At 39.5% G+C, this 14549-nt stretch overlaps 1 non-coding gene across 1 annotated transcript; it reads right to left on the bottom strand.

Annotated features, from left to right (window-relative positions):
- Window positions 1–9332: 9332 nt before the first annotated feature.
- LOC114005997 (U6 spliceosomal RNA) lies at window positions 9333–9439 on the bottom strand. The gene has a single exon (XR_003547776.1). It is a non-coding gene; the product is annotated as a U6 spliceosomal RNA (small nuclear RNA).
- Between the last annotated feature and the right edge of the window lie 5110 nt (window positions 9440–14549).

Here is a 14549-nt window from a genome sequence, read left to right as displayed (position 1 = left end):
AGCCCCTATCTTGAGAGTTTTATTTAGACTGAATGAATGAATGTTAAGGGTGACATCTGTGTGGGGTCCCAGAGAATAGAAGTCAGAGAGGAAGGAGAGCAAAATTATGAAATGCTTTAATGGAGTAAAAAATGCTTGATGTTTTTAGTGGATATTGAACCTAGGAGCTGGCATGAATAAATGAAACCTGAGATCTATGATGTTTATGAGTGAAGATAGGAGTGAACTTACTGCCCTTAGAAATAAATAAAGGCAGGGGTGGGGGAAGGCAAGTGAGAGGCCATAAAATCAGTTATTTCAGTGGACCAGACACTGAGGCTTATTTCATAAATTTATAACTTAAAAGTGTTTTGGAGATAAATTGTTGCACTATACTATCTCTGTTCAACTTGTGAGTCACCACCAGCCACTATTCTTCATTTGGGCTGCCTTTGTGAAGTTTCTGTTGATCAAGCCTAAAACAAGGTTTACAACTTAGAATTCTGATTCAATGACAGGATGTTAAAAGTACCAAGGACAGAGGACTTGTAGTGCTAAATAGCCATTTTAAAAAGGCAGATCAAGGGACTAGCAGATGGCATAATGGTTATGTCACTGCACTCCCACATCATTGACTGCAGTTCGAGTCTCAGACCCAGTGACTTAAAACTCACACTGGGTGCATGTGCATGTGTGCCCAGGATCCTGAGAGGAGAGTGGAGAAGGGATTGCGGCATGGTGATCCCCCCTTGGGGGGTGATTTCTTGCTTTCTGTCTCTCCAGCAAGTGCTTGTACCCTATAGAAAAATCTCTAAAAAAAAAAAAAAAAAAAAGGGACCAGCAGTTAGCATAATGGCTTTGTCACCGGACTCTGACGTAGTCGACTATGGTTCAAGTCCCGGACCCAGTGACTTAAACTCACGCCAGGCGCATGTGCGTGCGTGCCCAAGATCCTGAGAGGAGAATGGAGGAGAAGGGATTGTGGCGTGACCATCCCCCCTGGGGGGTGATTTCTCGCTTTCTGTCTCTCTGTCTCTCTCTGTTTGTCTGGCAAGCGCATGCACCCTATAGCAAAACCCTCTCCAAAAAAAGAAAAGAAAGAAAAAGTAGGACAGATGGGCCAGAAACAGTGGGCAGAATCGCTATAGGCATCCCCAGACACCATATCTGGTATAAGGAGACAGTATGATGAAAGGTCAGTTCTTTTACCTATTTGTCATTCCCTAGGGCATGGTGGAATAACAAAAATAAAAAGGGTTTTTTGGAGAAGGATTGTAGATAGTCTTCAATAGAATTTTAGAAGGGGAAAGAAGTTGGGCATTACAGCTTTTAAGGCCATCTGTTCTCAATATAGATCATGGAGATTGCTCTCAGTATAAGCCTGTGGCTTACTAGAACAGTTTAACTTGAAAGTTTCATTGCTCTTGGAGAAATGCTGCTACCCTGTCTCTCACTTTGACAGATATTCATTGCCCATGAGTCCAGTACCTGATGGAGCAAGAGGACAGCAGGCACCCAGTGGACAACAGTATGGCCTTTTGAGTGAAGATAGTGACAAAATATGGATTGGGCTGTGCTTTTATTTATTTTTTAATAATAATCTGTTTTCTTCATTGGTGATAAGAGATGGTTATTGTTAAAAAAATTGAAAAATGTAAATTAAAAAATAATCATGTATAATTTTATAAGCCAGATAACAAAAATTTGAAACATTGGCTATATTTCCTTTCAGTTTGGAAAAAAGTACATAAAAATTCTATAACTTTGTTCACATTGTACTGTGTATATTTTATTCGTTTTTTTTTACTTGAAATTTCACAATTACATTTCCCTGTCATTATTATTATTATTTTTTGGATAGTTTTTTTTTAATATAGGGTGTGTGTGTTTGCCAGAAAGAGAGAGACAGACAGAAAGCAAGAAATCACCCCCTGGGGTGGGATGGCCACGTGCAATCCCTTCTCCATTCCTCTCTTGGGATCTTGGGCACGCATGCACATATGCCCCGTGTGAGTTTAAGCCACTGGGTCCAAGACTCAAACAACAATTTGACTACCTGGGAGTCAAGCGACATAGCCTTTACGCCAACTGCTGGTCCCCTCCATGTCATTTTAAAAACTATTAAATGCTATATGATATATGGATCTAACTCTGAATGATACCATCTTCCTAGATGTTTTGGATATCACTAATTTTGCCTATAAAATTTAAATGTAATGAACATCATTGCACATTAATCTATGTTTATCTCTTTCTTTAGAGTGAATTTTTAGAATTGGACTTATTTTGAATTTATGTATTATAAATTACTAGTTTGAACTAAAAGGTGTTGAATTGTCCTCAGTAGAGTTGTACAAATTGCATTCCCACCAGTAGTTTGTAAATATGAATATTTCTCCACATATACATCTAAACATGACCTTCCTGTTTTTGTAAATCTCTGTTAATTTGATAGGTAGAAATATACCTTTTTAACATTTCCTCAATTTATATACAGTAAAATTCACTCTTTGCAGTATATATCTTTATACACACACACACACACACACACACACACACACACTCATTTTGTATTCACTCCCTTTCCCCATACCTAATCCATGGAAACCACAGGTTGGTTCTCTATCCCTCTAGGTCATATAAAATATAAATGAAATCATATTATTTATATTCTTGGCTTGGCTTCTTTTACTTTGTAAAGTCCATTTAAGATTCAACCACTTTTAAAGAAATATTTAATTTTATTTATCATCATTTTTAGATTTAATGTAGGGCATATGTGCTCACAAGAGAGAGAGAGAGTGGTAAAGCAGGGTGCCAGGTCTGGGGCTTGAACTGGGGTCAGCCAAGTGAAACTCTAGTGTCTCAACCACCACGCCACCTGCTGGCCCTCACCCATTTTATGTGGATCCTTAATCCATTCCTTTTTATTTCTGAGTAGTATTTATTTCTTTTTAAAATAATTATTTTTATTTAGCTTTATTTATTTATTTTAATTTGACCAGAGAGAGGGAAAGTGAAAAGGCAAGCCACCAGGTCTGGTACTCGAACCACGGTCGGCCATGTGGTAGTCCAGCACCCTTAACCACCATGCCACCTGGTGGCCCCTCTGAGAAGTATTTCACCGCGTGGCTCTACCCCAGTTTTTCATTTATTCACTAATGATAGACATGTGAGATGCTTCTGTTCAATAGTTTTGGTGATTATGTACACGTTTGCGATAAACTTGCGGATATGGGTTTCATGTGGACATAAATGTCCATTTTTATTGGATAAATACTTAGGAGTGGGAATGCATGCCAAAGTTTGCATGCGCTCGCTGGAGAGACAGAAATAGAAAGTGAGAAATCACCTTATGGGGAGATGGCTATGTAGCGATCCCTTCTCCATTCTCGGGATTTTGGGTGGGCATGCATGCCTGGCGTGAGTTTTAAGCTGTCAGGTACAGCACTCAATGACAGTTGACTATGTGGCATAACTATTATGTGATCTGCTTGTCCCTAGTCCATTTTTTTTAGTGTACGTTTTTGCATTTATTTATATATTCTCTGTTTGATACATTATTTGAAAATAGGTTCTTCTAGTCTGTAGCTTGTTTTTTCATTCATTTTTTTTTTTAAAGATAGATTTTTGTTATAGTGTGTGTGTGCTTGCTGAAGAGAGAGGGAGAGAGAGAGAGAGAGAGACAGAAAGTGAGAAATCCCCCCCCGGGGGGATAGCCACACCACAATCCCTTTTCCTCTCAGGATTTTAGGCATGCATGCACATGCTCCTGGTGCGAGTTTCAAACTGCTGGGTCTGGAACTCGAACTGTGTTTGGCCACATGGGAGTCCAGCAACATAAACAGTATGCCATTTTCTCATCCCTATCTTTTCATTCTTTTAACACTGCCTTTTCCATAGCAAAAGTTTTTAATTTTGTTGAGATCGACCTTATCCAAGCTTTACAGGTTTTGCTTTTATTATGATGTGTAAGATTTCTTGTGTAACTCAGTCTTATAAAGATTGTCTTAGATTTTTATCTAGGAGTTCTATAGTTCTTTTTTTTAAAATTTTTTTCTTTTTTTTTTTTTAGAGGTTTTTGCTGTAGGGTGCCCACGCTCACCAGACAGACAGAAACAGAGAGACAGAAAGTGAGAAATCACCCCCCAGGGGGGATGGCCACGCCACAATCCCTTCTCCTCCATTCAGGTTCTTGGGCACGCACGCACACGCACCCAGCGTGAGTTTTAAGCCACCAGGTCTAGGATGCGAACTGTGGTCAACTACGTGGGTGTCCAGCGACATAGCCATTACGCCAACTGCTGGTCCCTAGGAGTTTTATAGTTCTAAGTTTTACTTTTAAACCTATGATCCTGTTTCATTAAATGTATTTGGTTCAACTATAGATAAAATTCACGTTTTAAAAGTATGACTAGTTCTTGTATAATTTGTTGTAAAATTTTTTTAATATATAAATCTCCATCTATATCCCATTTTCTTGATTATTTTAATTTTATGGAAACACTTCAAATCAGGTAACATATACAACTTTGTTCATTCTCTGAAAAATTGTGTTCTTTTCCATATAAATTTTGGCATTTTCTTGTTGTTTTCTATGAAAAGCCCTCCTACTATCTCTGTTGAGATTTAGTTAGATCTGTGGGAGAATTTGAAGAAAATTTACATTTAAATATTTTGTCTTTTAGGCCACAAACATGAAATAACACTATAGTTATTTTGATCTTCCTTTTAAAATCAGAATTTTAAAAAGACTGCTGTAGGGCACATATGCTCACCCAAGAAGGACAGAGATGGAGTCAGAGAGAGAGAGGGAAAGTGAGAAAGCACCCCCCAGTGAGAATGGCCACACCACAATCCCTTCTCCTTCATTCTCCTCTTAGAACTATGGGCATTCACACATGTGCCTGGTGTGTTTTTCTTTCATTTTTCTTTTATATTTTAACTCCTTTTATATATTCAATCACTATACATTGCTGTAGCTTGTGAACTAAATTTACCCAATATGAATACACTTCACATCAGTCCAGTTGAATATGTTTTTAAAGATGTCCAGTCCAGGACTCAAGTACAGTCATGTGTGATCCAGCCACCTTAACTATCACACCACCAGCTAGTCCTCTTCATTGAGTTTTTAATTTTTAAAGTTGATTTTAATATTTATTTTAAAGTTATAATATTTGGTTTAAAAATCATTGTAAATCTTTGTAGAGTACAGTATGGTTTTTTGAAGCATGTTTAAAATGTGTAATGATCAGCGCCAGCAGGTGGTATAGTAGTTGTGGTACTAGAATCCTCACATGGCTGACTACAGTTAGAGTCCTAGACCCAGCGTCTTGAAACTTACACCAGGTACATGTGTGTGTGTGTGTGTCCAAAATTGTGAGAGGAAAATGGAAGAGATGAGATTGTAGTGTGGCCATCTCTCCAGGAGCTGATTTCTCTTTCTGTCTGTGTATGTGTCTCTGTGAGAGTACACCCCTATAGCAAAAGTCTCTTTTTAAAAAGTGTAATCATCAAATAAAAGATAAAAGTATATTCATCTTCAACAATGAACATTATACAATGTTGGACAGATTTGATAAATGTTCTACATATTCCATATATACATATATATATTAAAAATTGAATTGTCAGTAACACATTTTCTCAGCTCTGGTGTACAATTTCATAACATATTGCACTTGTTTACATGCATTTTTATGTTTGTTGATCATTTTCCCCCAAACCCCACACCCACACCCCCCACACTGAAACTTCTGTTATCTACTGCTTCACTCTATTTCTATGCCACCAAGTACTTTAGTTGCTGCCACAGAATGTCGATAATTGATGTGTTTGTGTGTGTATGTATTAGATTTTTGCTGTAGGGTATATGCACTTGCCAGAGAGAGAGAAAGAGGGAATATGCGAAATCACCCCATGGGTGATAAGTCATACCACAACCCCTTCTCTTCCATTCTCCTTTTTGGATTTTGGGCATGCACTCACATGCATCCAGAGTGATTTTTCACGCCACTGGGTCTGAGACTCAAACTGTGGTTGGATCTGTGGAAATACATCACCTTAACCATTGCACCACTTGCTGACCCCAATAATTGGTATATGTTAAGTGAGGACATAAAGTATTTGTCTTTCATAACCTTGCTGATTTCACTCAACATTTTGTCTTCTAGGTTCATCCACCTTGTATGAAATGACAAGATTTCATTGTTCTTTATGGCTGAGTAGTATTTCAATGTGTATGTATGCCACACTTTCTTAATCCATGCATAGATTATTGGCCACTTAGGTTGATTCCATGTGTCAGCTTTTGTATATAATGCTTCCACAAACATGGGAATGCAAATATATTTTTGACTGAGTAATTTCTTGTCCTTCAGGTAAATACCCAAGAGTGGTAGTACTGGGTGATAGTGACAGTCCTATTTTAGAGTTTTGAGGAAACTCTGAACTGTTTTCCTCAGCAATTGTATATTTACATTCCCACCAGAAGTGCACAAGGATTCTCTTTTTTCTGCATTTTCACCAGCACTTATTATAATGCAGTATCACCTAATTTGTGATATAATGATTAAGATCAAGTCATTCTGATGGATTAGGTGATACCACATTGCAGTTTTGATTTTTACTTTCCTTATGACGAGATGTTGAACGTTTTGTCATATGCATGTCTTCACTTAACAGTTGTCTGTTCAGATCAGTTGTCCATTTTAGACTAGATTATAAACTTTTTCAAGTGAGCTATTCGAGTTCCTTATATATGCAGGTTATAAATCACATATCTGGGGACCAGCAGTTGGCGTAATGGTTACATCACTGGACTCCCATGTAATAGACTGTGGTATCCTCAAGTGTTTTTCTTGGATTTTCTTCAAGTAGTTTTTTTTTTTAAGAGAGATTTTTGCTATAGGGTGTGTGTGCTCGCCTGAGAGACAGAGAAACAGAGATAGTGAGAAATCACCCCCTAGGGGGATGACCACGCTACAATCCCTTCTCTTCCATTCTCCTTTTGGGATTTTGGGCCTGCACATACACACATACACACCCAGTGTGAGTTTTAAGCTCCTGGATCTGGGACTTGAACCATGGTCAACCACATAGGAGTCCAGCGAGGTAACCATTATGCTGGCTGCTGGTCCCAGTAGTTTTTTAAAAAATAATTATTTTATTTAATTTTATATTATTATTATTTGAAATTGTGCTATAGGAAACATGCTTACCATAGAAAGAGGGAAAGTAAGGAAGCAAGTTGCCAGGTCTGGGACTTGAACTACAGTTGGCCATGTGGAAGTCCAGTGCCTCAACCACCACAACACCTGCTAGCCCTTCTCAAGCAATTTTATAGTTTTAGACTCTACGCTTAGGCTTCTTATTCATTTTGAATTAATTTTGGAAGTGGTGAAAGTTGGGGGTCTGGTTTTATTCTTCTGTGTATGTGGATATCTAGTTTTCCCAGTACTATTTCTTAAAAAGACTGTTCCTTCTCCACTAGATTTTCTTGTGAATTTCATCAAAAATAAGTTGGCTGCATATCGTTAAGTTTATTTCCAGGTTATATCTTCTATTCTATTGGTCCATGTGTCTGTTTTTGTGCTACTACCATGCTGTTTTGAATATCATGGCTTTGCAATATTTATAAAAATATTTATTTATTTAATTCCATTTTTTAAATTTTTCAATTTGACCAGAGAGAGAGAGAGAGGGAGAAAGCAAGCCATCTGGTCTGGGACTTGAACCTCAGTCAGCCAACTTCTGTAAGTTAACATTCAATGTTATTAATCCAGTGCCTTTAACCACTAAGCCACCTGCCAGCCCAGGCTTTGTAATATATTTTGAAGTCAGGTAGTGAGATGCCTCTGACTTTGTACTTTATGTATAGTATTGTATTGGCAATATAGAGTATTTTGTGATTTCAGACAAATTTCATTATTGTTTTTCAATTACTGTAAAGAATTTTACTGGTATTTCGATAGGATTGCACTGAATTTGTAGAGCACTTTGAGTAGTACTATTTATTTTTTAAAATTTATTTATATTTAATCACATATGTCTTTTTTTCTTTTCTTTTTTTTGGAGAGGTTTATACTATAGGGCGCGTGTGCTCGCCAGACAGACAGAGACAGAGAGACAGAAAGCGAGAAATCACCCCCCAGGGGATATGGCCACACTGCAATCCCTTCTCCTCCTTTCTCCTCTCAGGATCTTGGGCACACACGCACACGCGCCCGCCATGAGTTTTAAGCCACCAGGTCTGGGACGCGAACCGCGGTCGACTACGTGGGAGTCCAGCGACGTAGCCATTACGCTAACTGCTGGTTCCCTGTAATTCTCTTCTGAAACATTTTTTTCTCTCTCAATTCCTCCTTTTACTAAAGAGAGTTATAAACTAATTTGCAAAAAAAAAAATTAGGTTAGTTTCAATTTGGTTTATTATTTGCACAAACATCCATAAGAATTCAATTTCTGATATAAGGCAACAGATACTATTGTATTATTGAACTTATGCAAATAACCATTTTGCCACAAAACAAGAATGCTCACAAATATTTTCCAATTGCAAAGGGATCAGGAAAGGAGAAAGGTTTATGTTTCAATTAAAAATTTTTTTTCTTTAAATTAACAAACTACTGAACCTATCAACAACTCACAAGAAAATCAAAATCCTCAAATCTAGAAGACAAAAAGCATAGAAGAAAATCAGTAATGTTTTTGACAAAAGTCATAGAATTCTATTTTACCAGTCCAATTTCATGTACTCTCTCTGTTGTTGAATTTCCAGTGTTACTGTGGTCGAGTCATTCCGTTTAAATTCTGTAAGTTAACATTCAACATTATTAATGATCTTTCTGGACTTGTCCCTATGATTAAGTTGGGCATTTTCTTGGTTGTTTTTTGTACTCTTATTTCTGTGAGTCTGTCCTAAATTTTTCTAGTATAGGGCTCCCTTCAGAATTTCTTGGAGAGCTGGTCTGGTGTTGTTAAATTCTTTCAGGTTTTGTTTATCTGAGAATGTTTTTGTCTTTTCTTCCCATATGAAGGATAATCTTGCCAAGTATAGTATTCTTGGTTGAAATTGCTTTTCACTTAACACTTTAAATATATTTTCCCATTCTTTCTTCAATCGCATTGTTTTTAACAAGAGGTCTGATGTTCTCTTGATGGGATATCCTTTGAAAATAACTTGACATTTCTCTGTTGCCAATTTTAGTATCTTTTCTCTGTCTGTGGTTTTGGTCAATCTGGCTATAATGTGCCTTGGAGAGGATCTTCTTGGTTTGATTCTATCTGTGGACATTTGTATTTCTTGGATGTGGATATTTGAATGCCTCTGTAGGCTTGGAAAGTTTAAAAAAAATGTGGAATGCTTCACAAATTTGCATGTCATACTGGCACAGGGACCATGCTAATCTTCTCTGTATTGTTCCAATTTTAGTATATGTGCTGCCAAAGCAAGCACAATATTGACTTTTTTTGAGTATTTATTTGTTGTGATTTTTCAAGCTGTCAGGTCTGGGACTTAAACTCTGGTCAGCCATATGGGAATCCAGCACCTTAACCACCATACCACATGTTAGCCTCCATATTGACATTTTAATCATACTGATTTTTCTTCTACTTTTTCTTTTTTTTGGAGCGGTTTTTTGCTATAGGGCGCGTGCTCTTGCCAGACAGACAGAGAGAGACACAGAGACAGAAAGCGAGAAATCACCCCCCAGAGGGGATGGTCATGCCACAATCCCTTCTCCTCCATTCTCCTCTTGGGATCTTGGGCACGCACGCACACGCACCCGGCGTGAGTTTTAAGCCACCAGGTCCAGGACACGAACCACGGTCGACTACGTGGGAGTCCAGCGACATAGCCATTGCGCTAACTGCTGGTTCCTTACTTTTTCTTTTTTTGAAAGATTGTTGTGAAAGTATGCATGCACTTACCAAAGAGACAGAGACAGAAGGCATGAAATCACCCCCCACCCCCAGGGGGGGATGACCATGCCACAATTCCTTTTCCTCTTGGGATTTTGGGCATGTACACACATGTGCCCAGCTTATTTCAAGCTACCTAGTCTCGAATTCAAACTGCAGTTGACCATATGTGAGTCCAGCACCTTAACCACTATTCCACCTGCTGGCCCCATGACTGATTTTTCTAAACATAAATAAGGGATGCCTTTCCATTTTTTTGGCATTGTTTTCCTTTTATTTTTCCATATTTTTGTAATTTTCCACTAGAGGTGTTTTATTTTTGTATGTAACTATTGTGAAATCACTTTCTTCATTTCTGTTTCAGTTCATTGATTGTTAGTGCACAAAAATAGTACATATTTTTCTATGTTGATTTTGTACCCTATAACTCTACTGAATTTTTTTCTCACATCCAAGAATTTTTGGTGGATTCTTTAAATTTTTCTGAGTATATCATTTTGTGATCCGAAAATAGAGACAGTTTAACTTCTTCCTTTCCAATTTGGATGCCTTTTATTTAATTCTCTTTTCTTAATTCTTTAGCTATTACTTCCAGTACTATGTTGAATAGGAGAGGAGAAAGTAGACATCCCTATTTTCAAGTTCACAGTGGAAAAGCTTTAAACTTTCCCCATTTAATATGATGTTACTGGTGGGTTTGACATATATGGCCTTTATTGTGTTAAGAAACACACCTTACTTGCATATTTTATTGAGCACTTTTTTTTTTTTTAAGAGAACTTTGCTATAGGGTGCATGTGCTTGCCAGAGAGACAGAAAGTGAGAAATCAGGTGTGATGGCCACACTGTAATCCCTTCTCCAGTCTCCTCTCAGAATCTTGGGCATGCACACATACATGCCAGGTGTGAGTTTTACGTTGCTAGGTCAGAACTTGAACTGTGGTTAACTATGTGGGAGTCCACTGACATCACCATTAATGCCATCTGCTGGTCTCTTATTGACCATTTTAATCATGGAGGTATATTGTATTTTATACAGTTTTTTGTGTCAATCGATATCATATTTTTTGTCCTTTCATACATTAATGTCATGTATTATATTTATTGTTTTATGTATGTTAAGCCATTCTTACATTCCTGGGATAAAAGCTACCTGGTCATGGTGTTTAATCTTTTTCATATGTTGTTGGATTTGATTTGCTAGCATTTTGTTGATGATTTTTTAATGAATATTATCAGGGATATTAGTGTATAATTTGTGTGTGTATGTATGTGTGTGTGTGTCTGTGCTTTTCTGCTTTTAGTATCAACATAATGGTGCCTTCATAAAATGAATTTAGAAGCATCCCCAATATTTGAATCTTTTGAAATAATTTGGGAAAAATTGGGGCCAGCAGGTAGTGGTAGTTAAGGCAACTGGATCCTTCATGACTGACTGCAGGGTGAGTGTGTGGGCTGGAAAACACTTCAGGCATGTGTGTATGCATACCCAAAATCCTGAGTGGAGAATGGAGGAAAAGAGATTATGGCATGGCCATCCTTTCTGGGGCGATTTCTCATTCTCTTTCTCTCTCTGATGTTAATTTTTCTTTAATAGATTTATAGAATTCAACAGTGAAATCATGTGGACTTGGAGTTCTCTTTGTTGGGAAACTATTATTGATTTAATCTCATTACTTTTCATTTTTCTATTCAGCCTTTCTGTATCTTCCTGGTTCAATCTAGGTAAATTATGTGTCCAAGAAGATGGAGGAGTTCTGGGTAGACTTCTGTGACTGGAGTGGGGGCCAGTGTGGGCAAGGGGGTGTCATGGTGGGCCTCTTGAGGCTAATGGGAACAGTAGCGAGACTAGGAAGGCCTCCAGGCACTAATATGGGCCAATAGAGACACAGGGGTGCTCTAGATGGGCCTCCTCAGGACTAGCAGGGACTAGTGGGGGTACTGGGGTACTAGGAGGGGCATATTGGATTATTTATTTATTTATTTGCACCTTCAGAGCTCTAGTGGGGCCAGCGGTGGTGCCCAGGCACTCTGAGTAGATTCATGGGGCGCTAATGGGATCAGCATGGGTACAGAGATGCTCTGGCTGGGGCCTTGGGATTCTATTGAGTATTCTCAGGGGCACAGGTATGTTCCACGTAGACCTCCAGGGTGTTAAAAGTGGCCATGGGTGGAACCAGCAGTTAGCATAATGGCTATGTCGCTGGACTCCCACATAGTCGACCGCGGTTTGCGTCCCGGACCCAGTGACTTAAAACTCACGCCGGGCGCGTGTGCGTGCCTGCCCAAGATCCCGAGAGGAGAATGGAGGAGAAGGGATTAAGGCGTGGCCATCCCCCCGGGGGGTGATTTCTCACTTTCTGTCTCTAATGTCTCTTATCTGTCTGGTGAGTGCACGCGCCCTATAGCGAAATCTCTCCAAAAAAAAAAAAGTGGCCATGGGTAGAGGCATAGGTATACTCTGGGCAGAATTCCAGGGCTCTAATGGGGCCTCTTAGAGACCTAGTATGCTGTAGATTAGCGTATTTGCTTCTAACAGGGGCCTGCAGGGGAGTGTGTTATACCAGGAGGGTCTAGCAAGTGCTAGAGGCTCAAGGGGGAGACTCTAAATTACTCTCCTACCTACCTCCTCTTCTGTGCCCAGGTCTAGGGATCTCTGGCATCCTCCTTTTAGCCATCTCTTGATCTCTCCCCTCCCCTCTCTTACAGTTCATGGAGACCAGGAGAAGCTGCAGGAGATTTGTATTGGAGGAGAGGGAGTGGGAGTGCAGGCTTGCCATTCAGTCAGGAGGGAAGGGGACCAGCAGTTAGCATAATGGCTATGTCTCTGGACTCCCACATAGTCAACCGCCGTTCGTGTCCCAGACCTGGTGACTTAAAACTCACGCCAGACACGTGTGCATGCGTGCCCAAGATCCCAAGAGGAGAATGGAGGAGAAGGGATTACGGTGTGGCCATCCCCCCTGGGGGTTGATTTCTCGCTTTCTGTCTCTCTATCTCTGTCTGTCTGGTGAGCGCACGCACCCTATAGCGAAAATCTACCCCCCCCAAAAAAAATGAGGGAAGTATGGTTTCCTCAATGTCTTCTATGGCATGAGGGGCATGTGTTCATATGCTGGGTTCTATTTCTCAAGAGTAGTCCTCTTGCTGCGGTGGTCTGTCTGTATATTCCAGAGTGTATAATCCTAGATGGTCTTGGGGGCCAAGTCGCAGCCCTACTGAGCAGTAGGCCTTCAGCCATACATACAGGTCTTGTAGGATTTCTATGGGTACTTGGTGATGTGAACATTTGCAGGTTTGTCTTTAGGGCAGATTTCACTTTCATAGTCGCTCAGTTCTCAAAGTGACACTGTTCTGCAGCTGCTTGGGTCCTGGAACTTGGGATTAACCAGGGCAAGATTTTTTCCTAGAGCCATGCAGCCCTGTGGATCTTTGGAGCTTCTCTTCCCTGGGCCAGGGGCTATACCGAGTGCTGGACTCCCAGGCAACTAGGAATGCAGTTCACTGTGATAGCAGATGGTGGTATGGTTTGCTTGTTCAACCTTTCCCAGCAAAGGGGAGTTTTCCCTGATTTCAGTCTGCTCATCTCAGATTACTGGGTGCTTTTTTTCCTTTTCTGTATTGTTTGTCTCAAGTTTCTACATTTCAGAAAACATTGGATATTTCTTCTTCTTCTTCTTCTTCTTCTTCTTCTTCTTCTTTCTTCTTTCTTCTTTCTTCTTTCTTCTTTCTTCTTTCTTCTTCTTTCTTCTTTCTTCTTTCTTCTTTCTTCTTTCTTCTTTCTTCTTCTTCTTTCATCTTTCATCTTTCTTCTTTTTCTTCTTTCTTCTTCTTCTTCTATTTTTGCTATAGGGCATGCTCACTTGCCAGAGAGACAGAAAGTGAGAAATCACTCCCCAGGAGAGATGACCATGCTGCAATCCCTTCTCCATTTTTTTCTCAGAATTTTGGGCTTGCAGGCACATGTACCCAGTGTGAGTTTAAGTTGCTGGGTCCAAGCCTCGAACCAGAATCAACTATGTTGGAGTCCAGGCATGTAACTGTTATGCTGTCGGCTGGTCCTTGGGTATTTCTTTAGTAATTTCAAATATTCCTCCATAAAAATTTTAGTTGAAATATATCTGAGTAATTATTATTTTCTGCGTTGATTAGAGATGAGTGCTTCCCATCAGACATCTTGGATTATCCTCCCCTCTTTAAAGAATATTAAATAGTTTGGGACCAGCAGTTGGCGTAATAGCTATGTCTCTGGACTCCCATGTAGTCGACCGTGGTTCGTGTCCCGGACCCAGTGGCTTAAAACTCACGCCGGGCATGTGTGTGTGCATGCCCAAGATCCCGAGAGGAGAATGGAGGAGAAGGGATTGTGGTGTGGCCATCCCCCCGGGGGTGATTTCTCACTTTCTGTCTCTCTGTCTCTCTCTGTCTTTCTGGTGAGCGCACGTGCCCTATAGCAAAAACCTCTCAAAAAAAAAAAAAGAGCATTATCATCTTAACAATACTGAGTTTTCTAATACATGAACAATGGGATATCTTTCCACATATTTAGATTTTTTTTTTTTTAATTTTAAAGCATTAATGGATTGGGACCAGCAGATGACACAGTGGTTACATCACTGGACTCCCATATGAACCATAGTTCA

This window comes from Tupaia chinensis, unplaced genomic scaffold (genome assembly GCF_000334495.1).
Source record: "Tupaia chinensis unplaced genomic scaffold, TupChi_1.0 Scaffold145156_1, whole genome shotgun sequence".
Lineage (NCBI taxonomy): Eukaryota > Metazoa > Chordata > Mammalia > Scandentia > Tupaiidae > Tupaia > Tupaia belangeri.
This window is presented reverse-complemented; position numbering and strand designations above follow the sequence as displayed.